Here is a 12946-nt window from a genome sequence, read left to right as displayed (position 1 = left end):
GGAGAATCACTTGAACCCGGGAGGCGGAGGTTGCGGTGAGCCGAGATCGCGCCATTGCAATCTAGCCTGGGCAACAAGTGCGAAACTCCATCTCAAAAAAAAAAAAAAAAAAAAAAAAAAGGAATGCCAAGGCCAGGTGCGGTGCTCACACCTGTAATCCCAGCACTTTGGGAGGCCAAAGTGAGCGGATCAAGAGGTCAGGCGATGGAGACCATCCTTGCTAACACGGTGAAACCTCGTCTCTACTAAAAGTACAAAAAATTAACCGGGCGTGGTGGCGGGCGCCTGTAGTCCCAGCTACTCGGGAGGCTGAGGCAGGAGAATGGCGTGAACCCAGGAGGCGTGAACCCAGAGCCAGACTCCGTCTCAAAAAAAAAAAAAAAAAAAAAAAAAAAAGAAAGAAAAAGAAAAGAAAAGAAAAGAAAGAAAGAAAAAAAAGTAATATTTTAAAGACAAAAAAATTTCTCAATCATTTCTCAGTTTGCTTTTGAGAAATGATTAGGGTCATTTCCTTTAAGTGGTTAGTTCAATGAATTATAGCTTTTTGTTAATTTGATTTCACAGCACAGTTTTGAAAATCATCCCAAAAAAGTACTGTGTGGCTTGAGTTGGCTTTTAATGGAATAATATTCAATTCTGCTTTGAAGTCTTTATGACCTCCCTTACAGAAATGGTGACATTGTGGGGTTCTGAGTGCACCCTGAAATCACAGGTCTTGTATGACACACTGAAAATTACCCAGAACTCCGGGCACCCACTCCTCCACTAGGGAAATCACCAACGCTGGCAAATAGCATAATGGACTTGTGGCGCCCCCTACTGTCCACTAAACAAACTGCACTGCCTTCATTTGAGCTGCGTTCCAGGGTGAAGTTAAAAAAGAAATCTGCGCTTGGAAACACTGTATGAAGGCAGTGTCAGGCATGTGCATTTATTTACGTTCTTTAATCAACAGATATGATTTCCAAAATTATTTACATAACAATTTGGGAAATTTGAACGTAAGGTGGATATTAGATGATTCGGGAATATTAAGTAATGTTCAGGTCCCGACACCTGTATGGAAGCCGAGGCAGGAAGTCACTTAGGGCAGGAGTTCGAGACCAGTCCAGACAACACAGTGAGACACCATCTCTACAAAAAGTTAAAAAAAAAAAAAAATTAGCCAGCTGTGTTGGCAGGTGTCTGGTCCCAGCTACTTGGGAGGCTGAGGTGGGAGGATTACTAAAGCCTAGAGGCTGAGGCTGCAGTGAGTGATGATTGCCCCACTGTACTCCAGCCTGGATCATAGAGCAAGACTCTATCTCTAAATAAATAATACTTTTTTTTTTTTTGAGATGGAGTCTTGCCCTGTTGCCCAGGCTGGAGTGCAGTGGCACGATCTCAGCTCACTACAACCGCCACCTCCTGGGTTCAAGCAATTCTGCCTCAGCCTCCCAAAGAGCTTGGATTACAGGCCCACGCCACCACATCCAGCTAATTTTTGTATTTTCAGTAGAGACGGGGCTTCGCCATGTTGGCCCGGCTGGTCTCAAACTCCTTATCTCAAGTGATCCACCTGCCTCGGTCTCCCAAAGTGCTGGGATTACAGGTGTGAGCCACAGCGTTTGGCCAATGATAATAACTTTTAAAAAGCCCCCTTCTATTAGTGAGTATCTACATAGAGTGTCCTTATTTTAGGAGATGCATGCTGAAGTTTTTAGGGATAAAATGTCATAATATCTGCAACCAACTCTCAAATGGTTTTCACTCTCATTCAGAGTGAAAGCCAAAGCCTTACGATGATCTACAAGGCCGCAATTAAACTTCACCACCCCCCTTCTCTGTACTCATCTTCTCCTCTAATCCCTCCTTCTCCCAGCTCCAGCCACACTGACCTTTTCAGTCATCTGCATACTCTGGCCTCTTCACACCCACTTCCCTGGGCCCAAGATGCCCTTCTCATTACAGTCTGCATTGCTGGCTCCCTCACTCCCTTCCTACCTCTATTCAAAAGATTTCTTTATTTCTTTTTTTTTTTTTTTTGAGACAGAGTCTCACTCTGTCACCCAGGGTGGAGGGTGGTGGCAGGATCACAGCTCACTGCAGCCTTGGTCTCCTAGGCTCAAGCAGATCTTCCCACCTCAGCCTCCCAAATATAGGCACAGGACACCATGCCTGGCTAATGTTTTTATTTTTTGTACAGGTGGATTCTGCCCATGTTGCTCAGGCTGGTTTCAAAACCCTGGACAGGAGATCCTCCTGCCTCAACCTCCCAACGTGTTGGGATTACAGGTGTGAGCCACCTTTTCGGGCCACAAAGACACCTTAGTGACACTTTTCCTGGCCACAGTCTAAAATTTAACCTACCACTTACCTGCATTGTTTTCTCTTTTTAGCTCTTATTGCAATTTAATGCACCAAAATTTCACTTATCTTTTTTATGGTCTATGTTTGCCCAAAAAATCAATTTACATAAACGCTTTGATGGTGGTTGTGTTCATTGCTGTATCCACTGGACCTAAACTAGTAACCAGAATATACTCGAAACTCATTTCATATACATTGAGTGAAGAAATAAAAAGCAGTGTGTGGGCTCAAATGTTTACTCTTATAGTCAATTTGCAAATTTTGTTTTAGACTGTGGCATGTACAATGTGTGAAAGATGCCATCTGTTAATGACTGGCAGGTTTGACTGGTTTGTGCTCTGAATTGAGAATAATTTACTTTTTCCAATGTAAGCTTTAAGTTGAGCCTTTCTAAGTTAAAAAAAAAGTCTTCCATCGTATGCCTTTTAGGCACCATTGACATGATCGACATCTTTCCAGGCTTTCACGACAAATTCAAAGGTCATTGATGGCTCCACACCTCCTGAGATGGGGTAGCCGGGTTATGGGTGATTTTTGTCTATCTTTAGTAAATATAAAACATCACCCAAAATTGTTTCTAGAACAAATACAAATATAAGAGTAGGATATTAGGGCCGGGCATGGTGGCTCACGCCTGTAATCCTAGCACTTTGGGAGGCCAAGGTGGGTGGATCACGTGAGGTCAGGAGTTTGAGACCAGCCTGGCTAACATAGTGAAACCATGTCTCTACTAAAAATACAAAAATTAGCCGGGCGTGGTGGTATGTGCCTGTAATCCCAGCTACTCGGGAGGCTGAGGCAGGAGAATTGCTTGAACCTGGGAGGTGGAGGTTTTAGTGAGCCGAGAGTGTGCCATTGCACTCCAGCCTGGGGGATGAGAGTGAAACACCGTCTCAAAAAAAAAGAGTAGGCCGGGCGCGGTGGCTCAAGCCTGTAATCCCAGCACTTTGGGAGGCCGAGACGGGCGGATCACGAGGTCAGGAGATCGAGACCATCCTGGCTAACACGGTGAAACCCCGTCTCTACTAAAAAATACAAAAAACTAGCCGGGCGAGGTGGTGGCGCCTGTAGTCCCAGCTACTCGGGAGGCTGAGGCAGGAGAATGGCGGGAACCCGGGAGGCGAAGCTTGCAGTGAGCTGAGATCCGGCCACTGCACTCCAGCCTGGGTGACAGAGCAAGACTCCGTCTCAAAAAAAAAAAAAAAAAAAGAGTAGATTGTTAGATAAGTTCAGGGATGATAAAGCCATAATGGGTTAACTAGGATGGGGGTTGATTCCTAAGCTTTGAGATAGACTTTTAGAATCAGGCATATAAATTCTGCTGGATTTGAATGCTGTGTAGGATAGAGCACAGGTCTGAAAAAATACAAAAATTCTAATGTCTTTATTTACCTAAAACATAGCCTCTTGGGTTATTTATTTATTTATTTATTTATTGAGACAAAGTCTCGCTCTGTCGCCCAGGCTGGAGTGCAGTGGCATGATCTTAGCTCATTGCAACCTCTGCCTCCCGGGTTCAAGGGATTCTCCTGCCTCAGCCTCCCAAGTAGCTGGGATTACAGGTGCACACCACCAGGCCCGGCTAATTTTTGGTATTTTTAGTAGAGACAGGGTTTCACTGTCTTAGCCAGGATCATCTTGATCTCCTGACCTCGTGATCCATCCGCCTTGGCCTCCCAAAGTGCTGGGATTACAGGCATGAGCCACAACTCCTGGCCGCCTCTTGGGTTATTTTTAAAATCATGGAGGCTAGGCTAGTATTCCTAGCAGCAGGTAGAAGGTAAACCCTGTCCATGTGGACCTCTGGATGCTGACAAATAAAAATGTATCTCTCTTTATCAACCTCGTAAACCAGCCCCCTTCCCATTACTATAGTTAGCTGATATTCTCACACTGTGAGATCTCCATTCCATTTATTCATATTACTCATTTACCAAAAGTGGATTGGGCCCAAATTATGTCAGGCACTGGGGAGAACGAAAGTGAATATTACACAGTGTACAGAGAAATTATGTTTTAAATGTCTTAGAACTCGAATTGCAAAAAGAATCAGTAGGGTTGTCCTTGGTGCCGTGGTTAACAGTCCTTTCAGATAAAGATCACATACTTCCAAGTTCAGTTAAAACTCACTTTCGGCCGGGCGGGGTGGCTCATGCCTGTAGGCCCAGCACTTTGGGAGGCCGAGGCAGGTGAATCACTTGAGGTCAGGAGCTTGAGACCAGCCTGGCCAACGTGGCGAAACTCCATCTCTACTAAAAATACAAAAATTAATGGGGGGAGGGGGGAGGGATTGCATTGGAAGTTATACCTGATATAAATGACGAATTGATGGGTGCTGACGAGTTGATGGGTGCAACACACCAACATGGCACAAGTATACATATGTAACAAACCTGCACGTTATGCACGCGTAGCCTAGAACTTTTTTTTTTTTTTTTTTTTTGAGACGGAGTCTCGCTCTGTCGCCCAGGCTGGAGTGCAGTGGCCGGATCTCAGCTCACCGCAAGCTCCGCCTCCCGGGTTTACGCCATTCTCCTGCCTCAGCCTCCCGAGCAGCTGGGACTACAGGCGCCCGCCACCTCACCCGGCTAGTTTTTTGTATTTTTTTAGTAGAGACGGGGTTTCACCGTATTAGCCAGGATGGTCTCGATCTCCTGACCTCGTGATCCGCCCGTCTCGGCCTCCCAAAGTGCTGGGATTACAGGCTTGAGCCACCGCGCCCGGCCATACCCTAGAACTTAAAGTATAATAATAAAAAAAAGGCCGGGCGCGGTGGCTCAAGCCTGTAATCCCAGCACTTTGGGAGGCCGAGACGGGCGGATCACGAGGTCAGGAGATCGAGACCATCCTGGCTAATACGGTGAAACCCCGTCTCTACTAAAAAAATACAAAAAACTAGCCGGGTGAGGTGGCGGGCGCCTGTAGTCCCAGCTGCTCGGGAGGCTGAGGCAGGAGAATGGCGTAAACCCGGGAGGCGGAGCTTGCGGTGAGCTGAGATCCGGCCACAGCACTCCAGCCCGGGTGACAGAGCGAGACTCCGTTTCAAAAAAAAAATAATAAAGAAATAATAATAATAATAATAATAATAATAATAATAATAATAAAATTAATCATGGTGGCGGGCACCTGTAATCCCAGCTACTCAGGAGGCTGAGGTGGAGCATTGCTTGAGTCCAGGAGGTGGAGGTTGCAGTGAGCCAAGATTGCACCATTGCACTCCAGCCTGGGCTACAGAGCAAGACTGTCTGAAAAAAATAATTAATTAAAAAAAATATATATATGTGTATCAGAAATAGAGCATACAATGCAGTTCTGTAATTTGCACTCAATATATTATGAGCATATGTATACATTCATAACTAAGTATCACTAAAAAGTGATTACTCCAGCTGGGCACGGTGGCTCACGCCTGTAATCCCAGCACTTTGGGAGGCTGAGGCAGGAGGATCACTTGAGCTCAGGAGTCTGAGACCAGCCTGACCAACATAGTGAAACCCTGACTCTACTAAAATACAAAATTAGGCCTGGTGGCACATTCCTGTAATCCCAGCAACTTGGGAAACTGAGGCAGAAGAATTGCTTGAACCCGGGAGGTGGAGGTTGCAGTGAGCCAATATCATACCATTGCACTCCAGTCTGCACAGCAAGAGCAAAATTCATCTAAAAAAAGAAAGAAAGAAAGAAATTACTCTGTAATTGCTTGACTATTGAAAACTCCTAGTTTCTAAGAGATATCAGCACATGAGTTCCCACCTCTGTTATCCAGGCCATATAAATATCATTGATGGCACACGGATGGACAAAACAGAAAGCAAAACAAAAACAAAAATGAGGAAGTCATAGAAGAGGGTAGTAACATTTTAGCCAGAGAAAAACTACTCTAAATGGAGGAAGTCAGAAAATAAGGCAACCAGCATCATATTGCAAATGCAATGGAGAGGTAAGGTCATGTTACAATGTAGCCTAGTAAAAGAAAAACAAAACGAGGCCGGGTGCGGTGGCTCAAGCCTGTAATCCCAGCACTTTGGGAGGCCGAGACGGGCGGATCATGAGGTCAGGAGATCGAGACCATCCTGGCTAACATGGTGAAACCCCGTCTCTACTAAAAATACAAAAAACTAGCCGGGTGAGGTGGCGGGCGCTTGTAGTCCCAGCTACTTGGGAGGCTGAGGCAGGAGAATGGCGGGAACCCAGGAGGCGGAGCTTGCAGTGAGCTGAGATCCGGCCACTGCACTCCAGCCTGGGCGACAGAGCGAGACTCCGTCTCAAAAAAAAAAAAAAAAAACAAGCAAAACAAAACCCCTGAAGTTGAAGATGTGGTTCTAAATCAACATCCAGCCCAACCCATGACTCTGCATGTGATCTTGAGCACTTTAGCTGTCTGGGACTCAGTTTCCTCATCTGTAAAATGAGGAGTTGGCCTACATTCTCCCTTAGACCCCTTTCAGCTCAAATCTCTGACTCTATGGTGCTGTACGTTTTCTGACACAAGTAGGGAAGGTCGGAACTCTGCATAACACTTCACAGGGCTTTAACTGTTCGTTCTAACGAGATGACCCACCCCCATCTTGGTTCGCTGACCACATAGCAATGAATCTATCATAGAGCCCTTAAACCGGTCAGTTTGGATACCCAGCAAGTGTTTTGAAAAGCTACTGATTTAGGCCAAATTAGGAGGAGGGGCAAGGGGTTGCCTTGGAGAAGCGAACAGGGGCGGCAGGCTGAACTGTAAATCACTCTCGGCTCTGGGCTCTCTTTCTTTTTTCCTCTTTCCCATATGGGCTTCCAACCCTGGGAGCCATTTTTAGGGTGAACAAAGGTATCTGTGGAATGTTCATTTGTTTCTATTATTTGCCACAATTAGTCTTTGTTTTCTGTTTTTTGTTTTTTTTTTTAATTTGAATACTTAACACTCCCTCTTAAAACCAGGACTCAGTATAAAAACTATGCTTCACACTGTTGGCAAGAGCCATACACTGGACACTCAAATGTCCATTAAAAATAGGATGGAGACAGGCTTCCCCAAATCAAACTTCAGCTTCAAAAGTTTTTTTTTCTGACCCCTAACTTTTGAATGCTACAGAGGGCCTTTGGAGCTCTCTTTTGGAGCATCCAAAAGAGAGGTGAACAGGGCTATTTCACGTGCTTAGTTACACGGGATTGCCAAAATAAAAATAAGGTTTAATCCTCTTCAAGCTATATTTTAGTGAATAATGTTAATATGTTTCAAAATTGTATGGCATTTATAAAATTGTGATGTCTGAGTATATGCTACCAATCATAATAAAGCTTATAATGTTAAGTTATTGTAAACCAAAAAAAAAAAAAAAAATAGGATGGGGGCTGGGCGCAGTGGCTTGTGCCTGTAATCCTAACACTTTCGGAGGCCGAGGCAGGCGGATCGCTTGAGCTCAGGAGTTGGAGACCAGCCCGGACAACACAGCAAAACTCTAATTTTGCTGTGTTGGGAGGCTGAGGTGGGAGGATTGCTTGAGTCCGGGAGGTGTAGGTTGCAGTGAGCCGAGACTGCACCATTGCACTCCAGCCTGGGTGACAGAGCAAGACTCTGTCTGAAAAAAATAAATTAATTTATATATATATACCAGAAATAGAGCATACAATGCAGTTCTGTAATTTGCACTTAATATATTGTGAGCACATATACACATTCATAACTATGTATCATTAAAAAGTAATTACTCAGGTTGGGTGCAGTGGCTCATGCCTGTAATCCCAGCACTTTGAGAGGCCGAAAAATGCATAAGTTAGCTGGGCATGGTAGTGTGTGCCTGTAGTATTTATTAGTGTGTGTATAAAAAATGCGCAAGTTAGCTGGGCATGGTAGTATGTGCCTGTAGTCCCATACTCAGGAGGCTGAGGCAGGAGAATCACTTAAGCCAGGGAGGTTGAGGTTACAGTGAGCCATGATTGCATCACTGCACGCTAACCTGAGTGATGAAGTAAGATCCTATCTCAAAAACAACAAACAAAAATGTAATGGGACCAGGTGTGGTTGCTCATGTCTGTAATCCCAGCACTTTGGGAGGCTGAGGCAGGATGACTGCTTGAGCCCAAGAGTTTGAGACCAGCCTGGGCAACACAGGGAGATCCCATATCTACAAAAAATAATAAATTAGCTGGGCATGTCTGGGTGCAGTGGCTCACGCCTGTAATCCTAACACTCTGGGAGGCCGAGGCGGCAGATCACAAAGTCAGGAGATCAAGACTATCCTGGTCTTGATAACATGGTGAAACCCCATCTCTACTAAAAATACAAAAATTAGCTGGGCGTGGTGGTATGTGCCTGTAATCCCAGTTACTCGGGAGGCTGAGGCAGGAGAATCCCTTGAACCAGGGCGCCGGAAGTTGCAGTGAGCCGAGATGGCAGCATTGTCCTCCAGTCTGGCAACAGAGTGAGACTCCATCTAAAAAAAAAAAAAAAAAAATTAGCTGGGCACGGTAGCAGGTGACTATTGTCCCAACTACTCAGGAGAATGAGGTGGGAGAATTGCTTGAGCCCAGGAGGTTGAGGCTGCATTGAGCTGAGATTGTGCCACTACACTCTAGCCTGGGCAACAGAGTGAAACTCTGTTTCAAAAAAGAAAAAAAAAAAAGATATGGATAGGACTGGTCATAATGGCCCACACTCCTAATCCCAGTGCTTTGGGAGGCCACCAAGGAAGGATCACCTGAGACCAGGAGTTTGAAGTTCCAGTGATCTATGATTGTTAGAGGCCTTTGAACCAGAGCAACTCCATCTTGAGTAGGGGCTGGGTAAAATAAGGCTGAGTCCTACCGGGCTACATTCCCAGACAGTCAGGCGTTCTAAGTCACAGGATGAGATAGGAGACCAGCACAAGACACAAGTCGTAAAGACTTTGCTCATAAAACAGGTTGCAGTAAGGAAGCCGGCCAAAACCCATCAAAACCAAGAAGGTGATGACCGTCCTCACTGCTACACTCCTATTAGCACCATGACAATTTACAAAACCATGGCAACATCAGAAAGTACCCGATGTGGTCTAAAAAGGGGAGGCATGAATATTCTACCCCTTGTTTAGCATATCATCAAGAAATAACCATAAAAATGGGCAACCAGCAGCCCTTGGGGCTGCTCTGTCTGTGGAGTAGCCATTCTTTGGTTCCTTTACTTTGCTAGTAAACTTGCTTTCACTTTACTCTAGGGACTTGCTAGGAATTCTTAATGGCGCAAAATCTAAGAACCTTCTCTTGGGGTATGGATCAGGACCCTTTTATTGTAACATATTGTTGGCAACCAAAGAAGGGACTATAGTGCGGAAACCCCTGACACAAAGGCTAACTTTGGGTAAGTGGTTGGGTCCGGTAACATCTTTCTGGCGAACCCTGAAGGGATGAAATCCCCTCACTCAAAGGAAATAGATTGGTTGACTTTGGGTAAGTTGGTGGGGTACCTGGGTAAAGAATGGGATTGGGTGAGAGGCCCAACTTAAAGAAGTTAGAAGAGTCTCTCCTAAGACAAAGAGGGTTAAAGGCTCCTCTCAATAAAAGGCAAGGACACTTGACCAACCTTGGGTTCAAGGCCCAACTTAGGAGGGTTAGAGGCCCCTCTCAGTAAAGTCCCTCTCGGCTAAGAATGGGTTTGGCACTACAGGATGTTAACTGCTACTCTGTTTGGAATAATCTGCTTTGCACTCTTTGCTGATGACTGTGGGTGACAGGATTAGGCAGGTACAGGATCATGGGACATGGGGAGCTTTTTCCTCCCTAAAAGGGGAAATTTGAGAGCTGACAGGACTGCTGGAAAAGATCCCTTCATGACGGACAAGCAACCACCTGAACTTTTGAGCAACGGGTGGATCTTTCTCTGGTCTCCCTGAGCTCTTCGCTTTTCCTACCATGCCTCAGGGAATGCATGCCCGTGCTCCCTCTCTGCAAACCGGTTAAATGAATGGTAAAAATCACTGTTTATATGAGGCGTGATGGCTCACACCTGTAATCCAGCACTTTGGAAGGCCGAGGCAGGCGGATTGCCTGAGCTCAGGAGTTTGACACCAGCCTGAGCAACACAGTGAAACCCCGTCTCTACTAAAAATACAAAAAATTAGCCGGGTGTGGCGGCAAGTGCCTGTAGTCCCAGCTACTCAGGAGGCTGAGGCAGGAGAATCACTTGAACCTGGGAGGTGGAGGTTGCAGTGAGCCAAGATCATGCCATTGCACTCCAGCCTGGACTACATAGCGAGACACCGGCTCAAAAAACAAACAACAACAATAAAAAACAAACACAAAATCACTGTTTATCTCCTCTGTAAAGTTTTGATTAATGGAAAAAAGGATTACTCAGGCTAATCTTAAACTGTAGTGAATCTGGTGTGCTTTGTGTATCTTTCTGTATTGTTCTGTCATGATGAAGAGTACCTTAGGATAGAATGTGGACGTAGGACCTGTATATGCCTGCTGTTCAAGACAGCCCAGCAAACTGGTTAGTCATTTCCTTGGGAGACTGACCTTGCAACCATGTGGCTGTGCTTTCTCTTTTCACAATGGTGGCCTGTGTTCAGGGTCCTGGTAAAAAAAAAAAAAAAAAATGAAAGTATATCCATATAGAAAGGCTATGCAGCAATGAGAATGAATAAGCTACAGCTATAAACCACAACCTGAATGAATCTCACAATGTGAGGACCAAAAGAAGCCAGACAAAAAAAGAGTACATAGTTTACAATTCTACTCGTATAATGTAAAGGTCAAAACTTTAACAATAGACAAAACTGGGTTGGGCGCGATGGCTCATGCCTGCAATCCCAACACTTTGGGAGGCCGAGGCAAGTGGATCACCTGAGGGTGGGAGTTCAAGACTAGCCTGGCCAACATGGTGAAACCCTGTCTCTACTAAAAACACAAAAATTAGCCAGGCATGGTGGCGGGCACCTGTAATCCCAGCTACTTGGGAGGCTGAGGCAGGAGAATGGCTTGAACCTGGGAGGCAGAGGTTGCAGTGAGCTGAGATCATGCTGCTGCACTCCATCCTGGGTGACAGAGCGAGACTCCATCTCTCAAAAATAAAAATACAAAATAAAAATAGACAAAACTAACCCATTTTTAAAGTTCTAGAGTGAGACAGGGTCCCACTCTATCACCCAGGCTGGAGTGCAATGGTGTGATCTTAGCTCACTGCAGCCTTGCATTCCTGGGCTCAAGTGATCCTCCTGCCTCAGCCTCCCAAGTGACTGGGACTACAGTCACACCACAACACCCCACTATTTTTTTAAATTTTTTGTGGAGATGAGATCTCACTGTGTTGCTCAGGCTCGTCTCAAACTCCTGGGCTCAAGGAATCCTTCTACCTCAACCTCCCCAAATGCTGGGATTACAGGTGTGAGCTGTTTTGCCAGCTAAAAACTAATCTATTATTCTAGAAGTTAGAACAGTTGTTACTGTTGACAAAAAAAGTCAAACTCTGTAAAATATTTAAAGAGGTTTACTTCGAGCCAAATATGAGTGACCATGGCCCAAGAGACCGTCTCAAGAGGTCCTGAGAAATGTGTCCAAGGTGGTTCAGTTACAGCTTAGTTTTATACATTTTAGGGAAACATAAGACATACATGTGAAGCATACATTGATTCAATCTATAAAGGCAGCACAACTCAAGTCGGGGGAAGTGTGCTTCTAGGTGATAGGCAGGTTCAAAGATTTTCTGATTGGCAATTGGTTGAAAGAGTTATTACCTAGAGACCTGGAATCAATAGAAAGGAGTGTTCGGGTTAAGATAAGGACTTGTGGAGACTTGTAAGGTTCTTATTATGTAGATAAAGTCTCATAGGTGGCCACCCTTAGAGACAACAGATGGCAAATGTTTTCTATTTAGAACTTTAAAAGGTGCTGGTCTCTCGGCCAATCTCTTCAGGATCAGAAAAAGACTTGGAAAGGGAAGGAGATTCTCTATAGAAAGTAAATTTCCCCCACAAGATACAACTTTGCAGAGCCATTTAAAAAATACATCAAAGTTGATCCTTTTGTAGTTCAAGAGTGTAATGATAGGGCGTTCACATGCATGCATCAGATGTGCCACCCTCAAACCTCATTAGGATGTTGGCACATTACCTGTCTGACATAAAGGAAAAATAATAAATAAAAATATGTCAAAGAAATATATTCTGGGGCAAAAGATTTTTATTCCTTTCAGGGTCTGCTATCTGAATGTGATGCTATACTAGAATCAGGTTGGAATTTGGTATTTTATTGCTACAAAGAGTCTGCTTTGTCAGTCATAAGATCTCTGTTTTAATGTTAATGCTGGTCAGCTGTGCCTGAATTCCAAAGGGAGTAGAGTATAATGAGGCATATCCGACCCTCTTACCCCGGTTTGAAACCCCCTTGGTGGAGAGGAAGGGGTCTGTTCAGTCATTTGGGGGAGGAGCTTATAATTTCATTTTTGGCTCACATTACCCAGGTGGGAATTCATGACTGGAAGACAGCATGAGCGAGTCTTCCAGGATTCTGGTAGTATTCTGATTCTTGATTTGAATTCTGTTTCTATGTATATGAATTTTGTAAAATTTTATGAAACTGCAAACTTATATGTACTTTTTTTTTTTTTTTTTTTTTGAGACAGACTCTC

The 12946-nt window shown here is 44.7% G+C and overlaps 1 non-coding gene across 1 annotated transcript; it reads left to right on the top strand.

Annotated features, from left to right (window-relative positions):
* The first annotated feature begins 12335 nt into the window (after window positions 1-12335).
* LOC115896718 lies at window positions 12336-12439 on the top strand. Its single transcript, XR_004056619.1, has one exon. It is a non-coding gene; the product is annotated as a small nucleolar RNA U13 (small nucleolar RNA).
* Window positions 12440-12946: the final 507 nt, after the last annotated feature.

Source organism: Rhinopithecus roxellana, chromosome 3, assembly GCF_007565055.1.
Source record: "Rhinopithecus roxellana isolate Shanxi Qingling chromosome 3, ASM756505v1, whole genome shotgun sequence".
Taxonomy (NCBI): domain Eukaryota; kingdom Metazoa; phylum Chordata; class Mammalia; order Primates; family Cercopithecidae; genus Rhinopithecus; species Rhinopithecus roxellana.
Note: the sequence above shows the minus strand (reverse complement) of the source record. Positions and strands in the feature narration are given on the sequence as shown.